Genomic DNA, 17195 nt, shown 5'->3' with positions numbered 1-17195 from the left:
AAATAAAAAATAATTTTAATTTAAAATAAGGATGTTTTAGTAATTTAATATATATGAATTAAAAAAATAATAAAAAGTTGAGGGGTGGTCGTGGCTTTCCCACGTCCCCCTCAGTTCCGCAACTGCATGTTGGTTCAAGCTAACTCTATGTTTATCAAATTAGCAGTTAGGTGATTACATTAATCCAATTGCAGACCACATAAGGCACGAAAATGTTCAATTAACAAAACCAAACAATGTTCAATACTTTTTTTTTCATTTAGCATCCAATCAGTTAACAGAAATAATTGGTTTGCAATCTATCATTCCTGCAGAATTTTCAAGTGGTTACCAACACTAACAGGACTCACCACAAGCTAAATTGAAGCTGGTAATTTGTGAACTAGCTGGGTTCTACTATAAGTACCAATACGGACAGAGTTTAAATCGTTTTCACTCAATACGGTTCCTGACTAACTAACCGCAGAACCAATAACCAAGTAAAAGGCCTTGAGCTAACAGTGCCAAGCAAACACCAATAATTATGCAGTGCATTCAAATTCACATCAGTAGCAATTCATTTCTAACAAAATTTAACTCAATAACCATAACAAAGTTCAATTCCATTTGGGAGACTTTTTTATTTGATTTTTCAAATACTAAAATCGATTGGCAACTAAGAACTAACCCGAGCTAACAACCGATTAACCATCTGCATCTGGATCCGACTTTTTGCTTCAACAGAATCAGAACACTGCACTGCATCATTTTGGTTTTGCACTAAAGTTTCCTTTTGACCCTGTAATGTTCATTAATAGAATCCCACCATAAGCCAATAGCGTAAGCACAAAATCAAAACCAATTAACTGAATTTAACACCAAATTATAGTTCACCATAACTAACCAAAATGCACCACAGAGAATCACAACTTACTAACTAAAAACGAATTGGATAACTAACTCATTTCATGTCCAAATAACTCTGAATTTAATGTGAATTTGAGACGAATTTCATAACTGAATTGCATTGCTATATATACCTTTTCATTCCATCACAGAGGAAGAAAACTCAATTTGCTTCACTCCATCACAGAGAGAGAAAACTCAGTTATGCTTCAATCTTCTTCTTCATCCCATTCGTATACACGATCATTCTTCAAAATAGAATTACGCATATCAGAGATCAAAGGTCAGAAGCATAACAGAAGGAAGATCAAAAGCATCACAGGGAAATCTCAGAGCCCTCACTCAATCTCTTTTGCGACAATAAGCTCAGGAGAAAGAATAGGAATAGAGGAAGAAGAGGAGAATTGAATCGAAGCAGAGCAATGAGAAGCAAAGGATCCGTACCTATTTTGGCCGCCGCGTCGAAACCGGTAAGTCTCCTTTCTTGCTCCATTCCGTTTTACCGTTTGAACTGAGTTCTTGAAATCCAAAACACGAGGCTCCGCGATGAAGATTGCATAATACGATGATGATTAAATCTTCCATTAGTCCATTAACAATCCACTAAAAGTTTCTTAAAAATATCCAATCCAATTCATCCATTAAGAATAAAATTCATCAAATCCATTCATTATCATATTTTTAATAGATGAATATCCATCTATCTATTTTTTTTTTAAAAATAGTTTTTTTAAATATATTAATTTTTGTATTTTTGAAAAATCCATTTTTTTTACTTTTGAAAAAAATAATTTACTTTTAAAAAAAAAATATTTTTCAATTCTTTTTTTGGAATTTTTTTTCGAGAAAAGAAATATATTTTTGCATTTTTGAAAAAAATTAATTTAAAAATTAACTTTTTATTTTATTTTTTTATATTCATAAAAAAATAACTTTTTCGAAAGTAAAATCGAATTTTGTTATTTTCCAAAAAAATAATTTTAAAATTTTTGGAGAAAATCAGTTTTTTGTATTTTTAAAAAAAAAATAATTTTGTATTTTTCAAAAAAATAATTTTTTAATATTTAAAAAAATTCCTTTTTTTAAAATTAGATAAAAAAATCTATTGGATCATTAAAATGTGTTGGATGAATTGGATAATCCATGCTTATAAATGAATGGATTTAATCCAATCCATTAACTTAATTTTTATGTAGTGGATGGATTGGATGAATTTTTTGGTGGATGGATTGGATGGATTTTGCCTTAATGGATCCAATTGCCACCCCTACCAAAAACACTCGCGCACGGTCATCTGATCCGACTTCTTTCTTCCAGACTCGCGAGCGATGATGATTAATGACTAGCACGCGGTGCAACGACGTAGAGCGCCACTGAATTTCAGAGATTTAGTTTTCTTTATAGAATAAATATTAATTAGAATTTTAGAAATTAGGAAATTTTAATTAAGATATGGATAATTTGATAATTAGATTTTTTGCATAGTTAGATAATTAGACTTGATTAATTTTTAAGTAAATATTGATTTTAAAAACTATGTTCCCTAATTATTTCATTTACAATGTTAGAATATTTGTATATAGAATAGTCCCACATCGAATATATCATGTAATTAGTTGTAATCTCTCTATATATAATAAAGTCTCCGTAGTGCTTTTAAAACACACGGTTTAACCTAAATGTCTCTTAGTCTCTCCTAATTCAATATGGTATCTAGAGCCTATTAAGAGACAACTTTTTGTCGTGCTTTACCTGATTGACCCACTGTCTTCCGGTGATAATTTTTTTTCTCCTCAAATCGTGTTATCACTCCGGTAAAACCACCTTGCTGCCCGATTCGGTCGTTTTTCCCAGCCACGCCACTCGGCTCCCTCCATCGCTCACAGATCTGGTCTCCACAGCTCCGATTTTGTTTCTTTAAGCCATGGGAGATGTTGATTCCATCTCGTTTACTAAAGTTCCGCTTATCCCATGTGAAAAACTAACCGGATCAGCCAACTACAACGTATGGGCTCGTGCTGTCGATATGTGGTTTCATGGTCAGGGATATGAAGATCACCTAACCACAAAATTGGTTGATGTTGCCGACGCAAAACTCGCTAAATGGAAGAAAACGGATGCCTCTCTCTGTACTGTGTTATGGTTTTCCATCACACCCAACCTCCAAGCGCAGTATCAAGCCTTCTCCACTTGCAATGAGGTTTGGGAAAAGGCTAAGAAAGTCTTCTCCAACGACGTTCATTGTCTATACAACGTCATCCTCAAACTCGACACACTGAAGTTGCAAAATATGGATATGCAAGCCTATCTGAGTAAGCTTGATGCCTTGAAAGCGGGTTTCGAAACTCTCATGCCTTATGCAAAAGATGCAACAGCTCATTCCGAACAACAAAGTAAATTTTTCATGGTCATGGAACTTAAGGGACTACCACCAGAACTCGAGTCCGTTCGTAATCAAATTTTATCAGGTACTATTGTTCCTAACTACGATGCAGTTAGTGAACAATTGTTGCGCTTGGCTACACCTCATGCATTTGGTCCGGTTTCCCCTCCATCTATTGTTGCTCCGACACCAGGTAACACTGCTGCCCTTGCATCTCTTGGCAACAATCAGAATCGCCTTCGAGGAGGATCATCCAACTCCAAACCTCGTCCCAAGTGTGACCATTGTAACCGGCTTGGACATACTATCGACCGTTGCTGAAAGTTACATGGCAGACCTCCACGCCAGGTAAATGCAGCTCAAATTGATAATCCAGATACTATGCAAACTTTACCTTCTCTTCAGAGCCCTACGTCAAGCTACGAGGATTTTCTCAAGTGGTGTCAGAATAATCAGACCTCTGGTTCCACGGCTTCGGTTGCACACACCGGTAATTCATCTGTTTGCTTCTCTCAATCATCTCCTATTGGTCCTTGAGTCCTCAATTCTAGTGCGTCTGATCATGTTACCGGTAATAAAGGTCTTTTTTCTTCCCTCTCTACCTCTGGTTTCTTATCGAGTATAACTTCCGCAAATGGTTCTCAAACCCGATCCCAAGGGATTGGTACTGTTCAAATTTTACCATCTCTCTATGTGACTTCTGTCCTATATGTACCTAATTGCCCATTTAATTTACTGTCAGTCAGTCGTTTAACTCGTTCTCTAAATTGTTCTATCACCTTTACTAATAGTAATGTTACTCTCCAAGATCGGAGTTCGGGACAGACGATTGGCGTCGGATGTGAGTCTCAAGGCCTCTATTACTTCTCTATGTCATCTACCACATGCTCCACCACAGATTCTCCACTCATTATACATGCACAGTTAGGTCATCCAGGTCTTCCCAAGCTACAAAAGTTGGTGCTTAGTCTATCTAAATTGTCCACTTTACATTGTGAGTCTTGTCAGTTAGGGAAACATACTCGTAGTCACTTTCCTGATCGAGTCAATAAACGGGCTTTGTCCCCTTTTGCTTTAGTTCACTCCGATGTTTGGGGTCCCTCGCGTACCGTGTCGACTTTTGAGTCTAGATATTTTGTAACTTTTATTGATGATTTTTCACGTTGCACATGGCTATTTTTAATGAAGAACAGATCTGAATTGTTTTCTATTTTTGAACAATTTTATCGAGAAATAAGAACCCAATTTGGTTTGTCTATTCGTACCTTAAGAAGTGACAATGCACGTGAATATTTATCCTAACAATTTCAAACTTTTATGTCATCCAATGGTATTCTGCACCAAACATCTTGCCCTCATACACCCCAACAAAATGGGGTAGCCGAACGCAAAAATCGGCATCTTGTAGAAACCACTCGGACCCTACTAATCCATGGTAATGTTCCTCTCCGTTTTGGGGGGGATGTGGTGCTCACAGCATGTTACCTTATAAATTGCATGCCCTCATCTGTCCTTAATAATAAAATCCCTCATTCAATCCTGTTTCCAAATTCTCCTCTCCACCCAATCCCTCCTCGAGTATTCGGGTCAACGTGTTTTGTACACAATCTCTCCCCTGGTCTTGATAAACTAGCAGCTCGATCACTAAAGTGTGCCTTTCTTGGTTATCATCGTTCCCAAAAGGGTTATCGTTGTTATTCTCATACTCTACAACGATACCTCATATCAGCCGATGTTACCTTCTTCGAGTCTGTTCCATATTTCGGGTCCAACCCAGTATCTCCGGAACCTCTTCAAGAAAGTACTTCCACACCTTTTCCGGCAATTATTAATGTCCCGTCTACCATTATCCCCCACCAGTCTATGGCTCCTGACCCCCCTACTTCTCGACCACTTCAAACATATCAGCGTCGTCGTCCAATGTCTGTCGTCCCCGTCCCTGAGGTCATACGTGTCCCTGAGGTCATTGCAGACTCTCCTCCGACGCCTCCGCCATCACCGGATCCGTTCTTGCAACCTGAGTCCTATCTTCCGATTGCCCTTCGAAAAGGTATACGTCAAACACGAAATCCGTCTCCACATTATATTGATTTATGTTATCATCGTCTTTCCCCTTTGCAGTATACTTGTTTGTCTTCTTTGTCTTCTGTTTCTATTCCTAAAACTCCAGGTGAATCATTATCTCACCCTGAGTGGAGGCAAGCAATGGTTGATGAAATGTATGCTCTTCAAAGCAGTGGTACCTGGGAACTGGTTCCTCTACCCCCTGGGAAATCTTTAGTAGGTTGTCGTTGGCTTAATACAGTGAAGGTTGGTCCAGATGGTAAGATTGGTCGATTTAAAGCTCGCTTGGTAGCCAAAGGATACACTCAGATTTTTGGATTGGATTATAGTGATACCTTCTCGCCTGTAGCCAAGATGGCATCTATTAGACTTCTTCTAGCCATTGCAGCCATTCGGCATTGGCCTCTTCATCAACTTGACATCAAAAATGCTTTTTTACATGGTGATCTTGAAGAGGAAGTATATATGGAGAAACCACCTGGATTTGTTGCTCAGGGGGAGTCATTGAATATGGTGTGTAGGTTACACAGGTCTCTTTATGGTCTTAAGCAATCTCCGAGAGCTTGGTTCGGCAGATTCAGCGCTCTAGTACAACAGTTTGGTATGGTCCGTAGTGAAGCTGACCATTCTGTTTTTTATCGTCACTCAGCCCAAGGGTGTATTTATCTTATTGTGTACGTAGATGATATTGTCATAACTGGTAGTGATCAACAGGGTATACTCCAGTTAAAACAACATCTCTCGAATCAATTTCAGACAAAAGACCTTGGTAAACTCCGCTATTTCTTGGGTATTGAGGTAGCCCAATCTAAAGATGGTTTGGTGATTTCTCAGCGGAAATATGCTATGGATATTTTGGAAGAAACAAGTATGTTGAATGCCAAACCAGCTGATACTCCTATGGATCCAAGTGTCAAACTACTACCCAATCAGGGGGAGCCTTTATCTGACTCAGGAAGGTATAGGAGATTGGTTGGAAAGTTGAATTATCTCACAGTCACACATCCAGACATTTCTTTTGCGGTTAGTGTGGTAAGTCAGTTCTTAAATTCCCCTTGTCAGGAACACATGGATGTTGTTATCCGGATTCTGAGATACATCAAATGTGCTCCAAGAAAAGGTTTAGTGTATGAAGATAAAGGACATACTCAGATAATTGGATACTCTGATGCTGATTGGGCAGGGTCACCCATTGATAAACGGTCCACCTCTGGGTATTGTGTACTTGTTGGAGGAAACCTTATATCCTGGAAAAGTAAGAAACAAAACGTAGTTGCGAGATCAAGCGTCGAGGCAGAGTATAGGGCCATGGCAATGGCAACATGTGAACTTATTTGGTTAAAGCAGTTGCTCAAGGAACTTCAAATTTAAGAAGTAAGACCAATGACACTTATTTGTGATAATCAAGCTGCATTGCACATTACTTCAAATCCAGTCTTCCATGAGAGGACCAAACATATTGAGATAGACTGTCACTTTGTTCGAGAGAAGATCGAGTCAGGTGACATCGTCACAAGCTTTGTCAATTCTAATGATCAATTGGCAAACATGTTTACAAAATCTCTGAGAAGTCCCCGAACTAATTATATATGTAACAAGCTTGGTGCATTTGACTTATATGCTCAAGCTTGAGGGGGATTGTTGATATTTGTAAATACAGTGTTAGAATATTTGTATATAGAATAGTCCAACATCGACTATATCATGTAATTAGTTGTAATCTCTCTATATATAATAAAGTCTCCGTAGTGCTTTTAAAACACACGGTTTAACCTAAATGTCTCTTAGTCTCTCCTAATTCAATACATTTTTACACAATGAACATTTTACCTTTAAGGCTCGAAATTATGATTTTAATACATGATCCCTTAGCTTAGGGCCTTAATTAGAATTGTCTGATTTATTTAGTTGATTAATTCAATAGGATTTATTATTGTGCATAATCCAACTATTATCTTAATCCCATTGATTAGTGTTGATCAAATGATACTTTGATCAACCAAATCCTTTGTAATCGTGTTGTAAGCCCCAAGCTTATTTCAAGTGATCAAAAGACCCTTGATCACTTGATATGGAAAGTTCATTGCACCCAAGCTATTATGGATATGCTGAATATTAGGAGCTCAAGACCTCAAGGTTCAAGTGCAAGATCAAGACTCCAAGTCAACATCAATCAAGCATAGCTAGCAAAGTGGATTATATTCTCAAGCACAACAATGGTGTCAACACTTGACAAGTGCGATTCAAGTTGTAAGCTATAAGCCTTAAGAAATGAGGAATGATGAGACAAAGTTTCTCCTATCCCTGTCTAGAATGACTTTGCGTACGGAGCGTAGGCCCTAGCTATTTAAAGCATTTGCCCTCATTCATAAACTTTAGCATAATCTGTATCAAAAAATTGTCAAGTCTTCTCAATACAACAAACAACATGGCATCGTCAAGATCAACAATCAAGATCTTCTCAGCAGTTAGGCCCTAGCTATTCAAATCACATGTCCTTGTTCATAGACTTCAGTGCAATTTAAATCATACAATTGACAAGTCTTCAAGCAAGCATTAATCATTCAATGCTTCAATAGTGAGGCACCGTTGCACATCAATCCTCCTTCAGTATCAGACTCTCCTCCTGGATGTTCATACATTTCTTGGGATCATTATCTTGGGGTCACATACCCATTGCTTAATCAATTGCTTCATGCATTGCCTATCAGTTCAGACTGTGGCATGCTTTGTTTCTTGCCTCAAGTTGCAGACCTTGGCAACTCCTTTTAGCCTATGAAGTGCATAGCCTGCCTTTGTTTCTTGCCCATAAGGTGCTGACCTTGGCAACTTCCTTCAACCCATGGAGTACAGACTCTAGACTTATTCTTTGCCTATGAGGTACAGACCATGGCATCTCGCCCACATAGTTCAGACTGTGGCATCCTTTATTCTTTGCCATAAGGTGCAGACCTTAGCATTCTTTCCACGTTGAGTTCAAACTCTGGCAACCCTTGATTGTGCCCATATAGTTCAGACGGTGGCATCCTTTATTCTTTTCCCACAAAGTGCAGACCTTGGCAACTTCTTTTAGCTTATGGAGTACAAACTCTGGCTTTGTTCCTTGCCTATAAGATACAGATCTTGGCATCCTTGCCCTATTGAGTTCAGACTTTGGCCACCTTAATTTTGTCTATACAATACAGACTTTGACATGTTATTCTGCCTTACAATTCAGACTTTGGCATTCATTCATCCAGCCCATTGAGTTCAGACTCTGGCTACTCCTTTCATTGCCTTATAGTTCAGACTTTGGCATCATACTCTTTTGCCCTTATGAAGTTCAGACTTTGGCATTCAAATATGTTCCTTGCCTTTGTATTAGTTCAGACTATGGCATTCATCTATCTTGCCATGTGGAGTCCAGACTCTGGCTATATCTCATTTGTCATTATGGATGATTAGCAACATTGGTTAATGCCACGTCCTTGCTTTGTTAAGCAAGCGACCTTGCCTCTGGGCAATCATATTAAATCTCTCTTTGTTTCAGCCATAGTAGGTTGAATTACGATTACTTTGAATTTCTCATTGCACTATGAGAATACGTAGGCAAGAGGGTTCGAATCCTCCGCGAGCATACTTATTTATTCTTCCTGGCTTAGGGCATTCCTCAATTCATCTCCATGATACATTCATATTCTACCTTCGTTCACTCCATGTGATATACTCTTGCTCTGAGCCAAATATAATATCTCTTTGAGCTCCATCTTGTACCGCTTTGTGAACCAAGAGATGTTTGTGCTATGAAACCAAACACTTAATTCCCTTTATTTTCGACTATATCATATGGTGACGAATGTTCAGATAATCCACATATTGGTCACACCATTTTTACTCTTGGATTCATTTCACCCCTCGTTGGAGTTTAAATAACACAACCCTTTGGTTTAGACCATACCTTTATCACAAATTCTTTTCATCTCACAGTACTAGTTATTTGAACTACGGAGCTCTGAATTCCTCATTGCACTATGAGGATATTAGGCATGAGGTCCTCGATCCTCACCGAGCACTTTACCTATTTCTTTTCTTTTCCCTTATTCTTTTACGAGTAATCTTCAGATATAAGACCTATTCGAGTTAGAACAATCAAAACGGTTCCCATGGAGTACCATGGATGTTAGGGGTGCTAATACCTTCCTCTTGCATAACCGACTTCCTTACCCAATATATCTCTTTCTCCCGGGTTTTATCGATGTTTTCCCTTTCCTTAGGGAATATATAAAGTTTGATGGCAACTTTGTTATATGTTCAAGTGTGCGATACGTTCGGGTATATTTCCCCTAGCTTCAATGTGGTTTAAGATGAAGAGGGCGAATAAGTCTTTATTTTTCTGGCTAATTTGGATTGCATGTAAAAGTGATAAACAAATAGGGAAATCCAACCTTACTACAAATTGTTATTCCATCATAATATAATTGGTCCATAAACCTATGACTTCCAACATATGATGATGGAAGAATGCGTCTTTTCCCTGTACTTGATCCTGATTGTTGACTTTGATCTCCCTATTCATTTAGACATTTGTACTTTGACACTCTTAACTTTGCTTGATTTTTACGTAGCCATGTAAGTCTCTCAGATTCCAACATTGTATAACCATCAACTAAAAACTGTTGAAATAATATCCTAGAGGATAATAAAGTTTTTGCCTCATTTTTCCTGGTCTGTATTCAGAATGATAACCACTCTCTGATTCTAAGTCTATTACGTAGGTTATCATAAAAAAAATCGAAATCCCAGTGTGCTACGTTAGGCCTATAACCATCTTCTCCATATGGAAATATCAAAGGGTATTGAAATGTTAGGTAGCTTGCATGAAACTCATCTATTATTTGAAGTTGCCCACCTTTGGTTTGCATGATAATATCCCTTTCTTCAGTAGTGTCAACATCGCCAACATTCAGAGATTAGTCTCAACTTCATATTATGGACAATACCATCATTCAATCGTTTTTTTTCATTTGAAAGCTTTTTGCATGTGAGTTGTGCTCGTATCACATGTCAGGCAACTTCTTCACAATGATTGGATCAATGTTTTTGGGATTGCTAAAAAAAAGGAAGCATAAGTCATATTGTTGGTGTAAGCCCTAGAGGCCAATACGTTTGGTACTTGTATCGAATTATTTATTAATAATAAAAGCTTTTTTCTTTATTATGTTTGTTTAATAAAGTCCCTAGAATAGCTAGTCCATTTAATGTATCAAGTGTGACTTAATCATGAGATCATATTAAACATAAGGACACTATTCTTAAAGTATTCGTAGTCGAGCTTTATTGTGAAGTGGGATAACATTAAAGCATTAAGACTATGTATATAGACTGATAATCACATCTTATGGATCATGGATAAGGAGTTATCAAGTCTTAAACACATGTATCAATATTAAGAGTAATATTTATACTGGATTGACCCGCTATGAGAATACTATATAGAATATTATGCAAAGTGTCATAAATTATTCTCATGGTGATAATGGTGTATACCACCCTTCGACCTGAAACCACTATGGACCCTAGATGTAGAGTCGAGTGCCTTATTGCTGATCAAACATTGTCCGTAACTGGATGACCATAAAGACAGTTGATGGGTACTCTCTTTTAATATATACTGTCATGCTATCTCCAAGAAACCCATCATCCATCTTGTTTCTCAACTTAGTCTTAATAATTTTCATTGCTGAAAAAGACCTCTCAGTTGTGGCCGTAGAAACGGGAAGAGTCATGATAAGACGAAATAGTCTATCAATCAAGAAGTAAGTTTCAGTCTGTCCAGATGCAACCAAACATGAACATAGTTCTTGAATAGTTGATAAATTATTCAAGTTTGATGCTTGGCGAGCAACAAATAGAAAATGTTGGAGTTGAAATTGCAAATTATTCTTCTCTTGATCACTAAAATCCATAGGATAATATTTTTCAACTAAAGAACAAATAGTATAAATGCTAAAAGCTTTATATCCATCCTTAGGAGATAAAGAACAAGAAAGAGTTAACAAATCCATTGCCTGCTCACTGAATCTGCTATTCAACTCTTGTAACTGTTTGTCAATGGTAGTGAAAAAGATTTCAACTTTAAAGTAATGTTGAATTGTGACTTGATTCTCTTCAAGACGGGAGCGTCCAAATCTTGTTGTTGAATGAACATCATTAAGATCAGGAACCTAAATACCATGTTTTTCACAAAAAGATACCACTTTAGTAAACAATATATCCCAACCATTTTCTCTCAAACCTTGAATAAGATGTTTTGTTGAACGAACCAAGTTCATAACATTAACTACATCTTGATTATTTTTTTGTAAGGCTTGACAAAGCATATCTGTTATTCCCATGATTTCTTTCATCAATTTCAAAATAAATATAAAATCAAATGCCTTCAAGTAATTGTAACAACTATTTGCATCCCCACGTGTAGCATAACTCCCTCTATCTTTTGCAATTTTTTTAAAAACTAAACAAGTTGCTTCATACATGTTTATCAAGCTAGAAATTGAATCGTAATGTGATCCCCAACGAGTATCTCCAGCTCGTTTCAATGTACCAACTTGATTTGCACCTTTACCAGTTACAATCTCATCAATCTCTAACAAATAAGCAATTTCTTCTAATTGGGCAGCTTGTAACTCATCATGACGCTTTGTAGAAGAACAAACAACATTCACAACAAAGATCAGCTTCTCAAAAAATTTATGAACAGGTTTGACTTCTCTTGATGATGTAACTAATGCAAGTTGCAATTGATGAGCAAAAGAATGAACATAGTATGCATAAGGACAATCCTTCATAAAGAGGGCTTGTAAACCATTCCATTCTCCTCTCATATTGCTAGCACCATCATACCCTTGGCCACGAATGTTAGAAACATCAAGGTTATGTCGAGAAAGTATATCACATATTGCTTCCTTAAGAGTTAAAGATGTGGTGTCTTTAACATGTGCCACATCAAAAAATCTCTCTTGTATTAAACCAACTTTATCAACAAATCTTAATACAAGCCATTTGTTCCTTTTTTGACTCATCACGAGCTTCATCAACAACGATACAAAATTTGGAATCACCAATTTCCTCACGAATACTCTTTTTCACCCTACTAGAAAGAATTTGCAAGAGCTCTTTTTGAATTTGATGTGAAGTATACTTGCAATTTTGTGGAGTATTTTCCAACACAACTTTTGGAACTTCATCATTGTAGGATGCTAAAAGTTTCAATAACTCAAGAAAGTTACCTTGATTTCTTGATTTGCTACTTTCGTCGTGACCCCTAAAAGCACAAGCTTGTAGTGTTAACCAACGAACAGTGTCAATTGAAGTCTTGAGTCGTAACCGATTATTCATTCTTTGACTTGAACTTTGCACTTGAATAACATTTCTAATATGACCATCTTGATTCAACAAGTCTTGACAAGCTTTCATTGCATTGTTGTGTGGTGAGCAAGGATCCCTCCCTATGTGTTTAAGAAAGGAGCAATGTTTTCCATTCCTAACTTTCTTCCAATTTCTAAAACCCATAGAAATAAAGACAAGTGATCCGGGACGTCCACTTAGTTTTTTGCTAAAAAGATAACATGGTAAGCAATATACGACATCTTCAGATGGTGAATATTCTAACCATGATGGAAATATGCTAAACCAAGTATGTTGAAACCTTCTCGGATGATCCTCGTTACCGGACAAAGGATAGTTTTCTAAATGAATTTGATATGGACCCCATTTTAGATAAGCTATTCGTATTGCATCCACTTGATTTGGTGGATATTGCCAAATCGAATGACGCTTTCCAGGATCGCGTTCCAAAGAATTTTCAAAACCATGATGCTCTTCAATTGTTGGATTCTCAAGAACTGTTTTAGATTCAGATGTCGGGATTATAATTTCTTCATCTCTCTCTTCTCTTTCAATTTCACATGCTTTCCTTTTGAAAAAAGAATCAATTTTCCTATTATTCATCTTTACTCTTCCTATAAATCATATTAGATCCAAAAATCAATTAGAGAACATAAAAATTAAAAGAGAAAAAAATTAATAAACTTAATTAATCAACTTTAATCCGTTTTCAAATACCGGTAACTTCACTATTAGAAATTAGCAGCAACAATGATTAAATAAACCTTATTACAGTGTATAACTATATTTGTAAATTACAGTTTTATGAATTGGCTTAATAAACCTCATATAGATTATTTTAACACATCAAGAAAGAAGAACCCTAAAAATCTCAAAAACACAAATCAAGCAATCACTTTAATTTGTTACTTTTTATAAAAGAAGAATGAATAAAGTTTTTTACCTGTTAGATGCCGATCACTTTAATCTGTTCCGATTCTGGTGTCGTCGTGCCGATAGCAAACCCATATGAGAAAGAAAGGAAAGATAGGAGTTTTTTACCTTATCTGTATTTTAACCTAACTTTGAATGAAAAATAAAAAATAAAAAATAATTTTAATTTAAAATAAGGATGTTTTAGTAATTTAATATATATGAATTAAAAAAATAATAAAAAGTTGAGGGGTGGTCGTGGCTTTCCCACGTCCCCCTCAGTTCCGCAACTGCATGTTGGTTCAAGCTAACTCTATGTTTATCAAATTAGCAGTTAGGTGATTACATTAATCCAATTGCAGACCACATAAGGCACGAAAATGTTCAATTAACAAAACCAAACAATGTTCAATACTTTTTTTTTTCATTTAGCATCCAATCAGTTAACAGAAATAATTGGTTTGCAATCTATCATTCCTGCAGAATTTTCAAGTGGTTACCAACACTAACAGGACTCACCACAAGCTAAATTGAAGCTGGTAATTTGTGAACTAGCTGGGTTCTACTATAAGTACCAATACGGACAGAGTTTAAATCGTTTTCACTCAATACGGTTCCTGACTAACTAATCGCAGAACCAATAACCAAGTAAAAGGCCTTGAGCTAACAGTGCCAAGCAAACACCAATAATTATGCAGTGCATTCAAATTCACATCAGTAGCAATTCATTTCTAACAAAATTTAACTCAATAACCATAACAAAGTTCAATTCCATTTGGGAGACTTTTTTATTTGATTTTTCAAATACTAAAATCGATTGGCAACTAAGAACTAACCCGAGCTAACAACCGATTAACCATCTGCATCTGGATCCGACTTTTTGCTTCAACAGAATCAGAACACTGCACTGCATCATTTTGGTTTTGCACTAAAGTTTCCTTTTGACCCTGTAATGTTCATTAATAGAATCCCACCATAAGCCAATAGCGTAAGCACAAAATCAAAACCAATTAACTGAATTTAACACCAAATTATAGTTCACCATAACTAACCAAAATGCACCACAGAGAATCACAACTTACTAACTAAAAACGAATTGGATAACTAACTCATTTCATGTCCAAATAACTCTGAATTTAATGTGAATTTGAGACGAATTTCATAACTGAATTGCATTGCTATATATACCTTTTCATTCCATCACAGAGGAAGAAAACTCAATTTGCTTCACTCCATCACAGAGAGAGAAAACTCAGTTATGCTTCAATCTTCTTCTTCATCCCATTCGTATACACGATCATTCTTCAAAATAGAATTACGCATATCAGAGATCAAAGGTCAGAAGCATAACAGAAGGAAGATCAAAAGCATCACAGGGAAATCTCAGAGCCCTCACTCAATCTCTTTTGCGACAATAAGCTCAGGAGAAAGAATAGGAATAGAGGAAGAAGAGGAGAATTGAATCGAAGCAGAGCAATGAGAAGCAAAGGATCCGTACCTATTTTGGCCGCCGCGTCGAAACCGGTAAGTCTCCTTTCTTGCTCCATTCCGTTTTACCGTTTGAACTGAGTTCTTGAAATCCAAAACACGAGGCTCCGCGATGAAGATTGCATAATACGATGATGATTAAATCTTCCATTAGTCCATTAACAATCCACTAAAAGTTTCTTAAAAATATCCAATCCAATTCATCCATTAAGAATAAAATTCATCAAATCCATTCATTATCATATTTTTAATAGATGAATATCCATCTATCTATTTTTTTTTTAAAAATAGTTTTTTTAAATATATTAATTTTTGTATTTTTGAAAAATCCATTTTTTTTACTTTTGAAAAAAATAATTTACTTTTAAAAAAAAAATATTTTTCAATTCTTTTTTTGGAATTTTTTTTCGAGAAAAGAAATATATTTTTGCATTTTTGAAAAAAATTAATTTAAAAATTAACTTTTTATTTTATTTTTTTATATTCATAAAAAAATAACTTTTTCGAAAGTAAAATCGAATTTTGTTATTTTCCAAAAAAATAATTTTAAAATTTTTGGAGAAAATCAGTTTTTTGTATTTTTAAAAAAAAATTAATTTTGTATTTTTCAAAAAAATAATTTTTTAATATTTAAAAAAATTCCTTTTTTTAAATTAGATAAAAAAATCTATTGGATCATTAAAATGTGTTGGATGAATTGGATAATCCATGCTTATAAATGAATGGATTTAATCCAATCCATTAACTTAATTTTTATGTAGTGGATGGATTGGATGAATTTTTTGGTGGATGGATTGGATGGATTTTGCCTTAATGGATCCAATTGCCACCCCTACCAAAAACACTCGCGCACGGTCATCTGATCCGACTTCTTTCTTCCAGACTCGCGAGCGATGATGATTAATGACTAGCACGCGGTGCAACGACGTAGAGCGCCACTGAATTTCAGAGATTTAGTTTTCTTTATAGAATAAATATTAATTAGAATTTTAGAAATTAGGAAATTTTAATTAAGATATGGATAATTTGATAATTAGATTTTTTGCATAGTTAGATAATTAGACTTGATTAATTTTTAAGTAAATATTGATTTTAAAAACTATGTTCCCTAATTATTTCATTTACAATGTTAGAATATTTGTATATAGAATAGTCCCACATCGAATATATCATGTAATTAGTTGTAATCTCTCTATATATAATAAAGTCTCCGTAGTGCTTTTAAAACACACGGTTTAACCTAAATGTCTCTTAGTCTCTCCTAATTCAATATGGTATCTAGAGCCTATTAAGAGACAACTTTTTGTCGTGCTTTACCTGATTGACCCACTGTCTTCCGGTGATAATTTTTTTTCTCCTCAAATCGTGTTATCACTCCGGTAAAACCACCTTGCTGCCCGATTCGGTCGTTTTTCCCAGCCACGCCACTCGGCTCCCTCCATCGCTCACAGATCTGGTCTCCACAGCTCCGATTTTGTTTCTTTAAGCCATGGGAGATGTTGATTCCATCTCGTTTACTAAAGTTCCGCTTATCCCATGTGAAAAACTAACCGGATCAGCCAACTACAACGTATGGGCTCGTGCTGTCGATATGTGGTTTCATGGTCAGGGATATGAAGATCACCTAACCACAAAATTGGTTGATGTTGCCGACGCAAAACTCGCTAAATGGAAGAAAACGGATGCCTCTCTCTGTACTGTGTTATGGTTTTCCATCACACCCAACCTCCAAGCGCAGTATCAAGCCTTCTCCACTTGCAATGAGGTTTGGGAAAAGGCTAAGAAAGTCTTCTCCAACGACGTTCATTGTCTATACAACGTCATCCTCAAACTCGACACACTGAAGTTGCAAAATATGGATATGCAAGCCTATCTGAGTAAGCTTGATGCCTTGAAAGCGGGTTTCGAAACTCTCATGCCTTATGCAAAAGATGCAACAGCTCATTCCGAACAACAAAGTAAATTTTTCATGGTCATGGCACTTAAGGGACTACCACCAGAACTCGAGTCCGTTCGTAATCAAATTTTATCAGGTACTATTGTTCCTAACTACGATGCAGTTAGTGAACAATTGTTG

The 17195-nt window shown here is 36.1% G+C and overlaps 1 long non-coding RNA gene across 4 annotated transcripts; it reads right to left on the bottom strand.

The window, feature by feature from the left end:
- Positions 1-662: 662 nt before the first annotated feature.
- Positions 663-15267, bottom strand: LOC127074547 (uncharacterized). 4 transcript variants are annotated; one of them, XR_007786039.1, is made up of 3 exons: positions 15129-15267; positions 14819-14932; positions 663-778 (listed from the first exon to the last, which is right to left on the bottom strand). It is a non-coding gene; the product is annotated as an uncharacterized LOC127074547 (long non-coding RNA). The 4 variants fall into 4 exon arrangements; XR_007786038.1 differs by lacking the exon at positions 14819-14932 and adding an exon at positions 1020-1133; XR_007786037.1 differs by lacking the exons at positions 14819-14932; positions 15129-15267 and adding exons at positions 1020-1133; positions 1330-1468.
- Positions 15268-17195: the final 1928 nt, after the last annotated feature.

Source organism: Lathyrus oleraceus, chromosome 4 (assembly GCF_024323335.1).
Source record: "Lathyrus oleraceus cultivar Zhongwan6 chromosome 4, CAAS_Psat_ZW6_1.0, whole genome shotgun sequence".
NCBI lineage: Eukaryota > Viridiplantae > Streptophyta > Magnoliopsida > Fabales > Fabaceae > Lathyrus > Lathyrus oleraceus.
The sequence above is the reverse complement of the archived record's forward strand: the minus strand, read 5'-3'. Positions and strand labels throughout refer to the sequence as shown.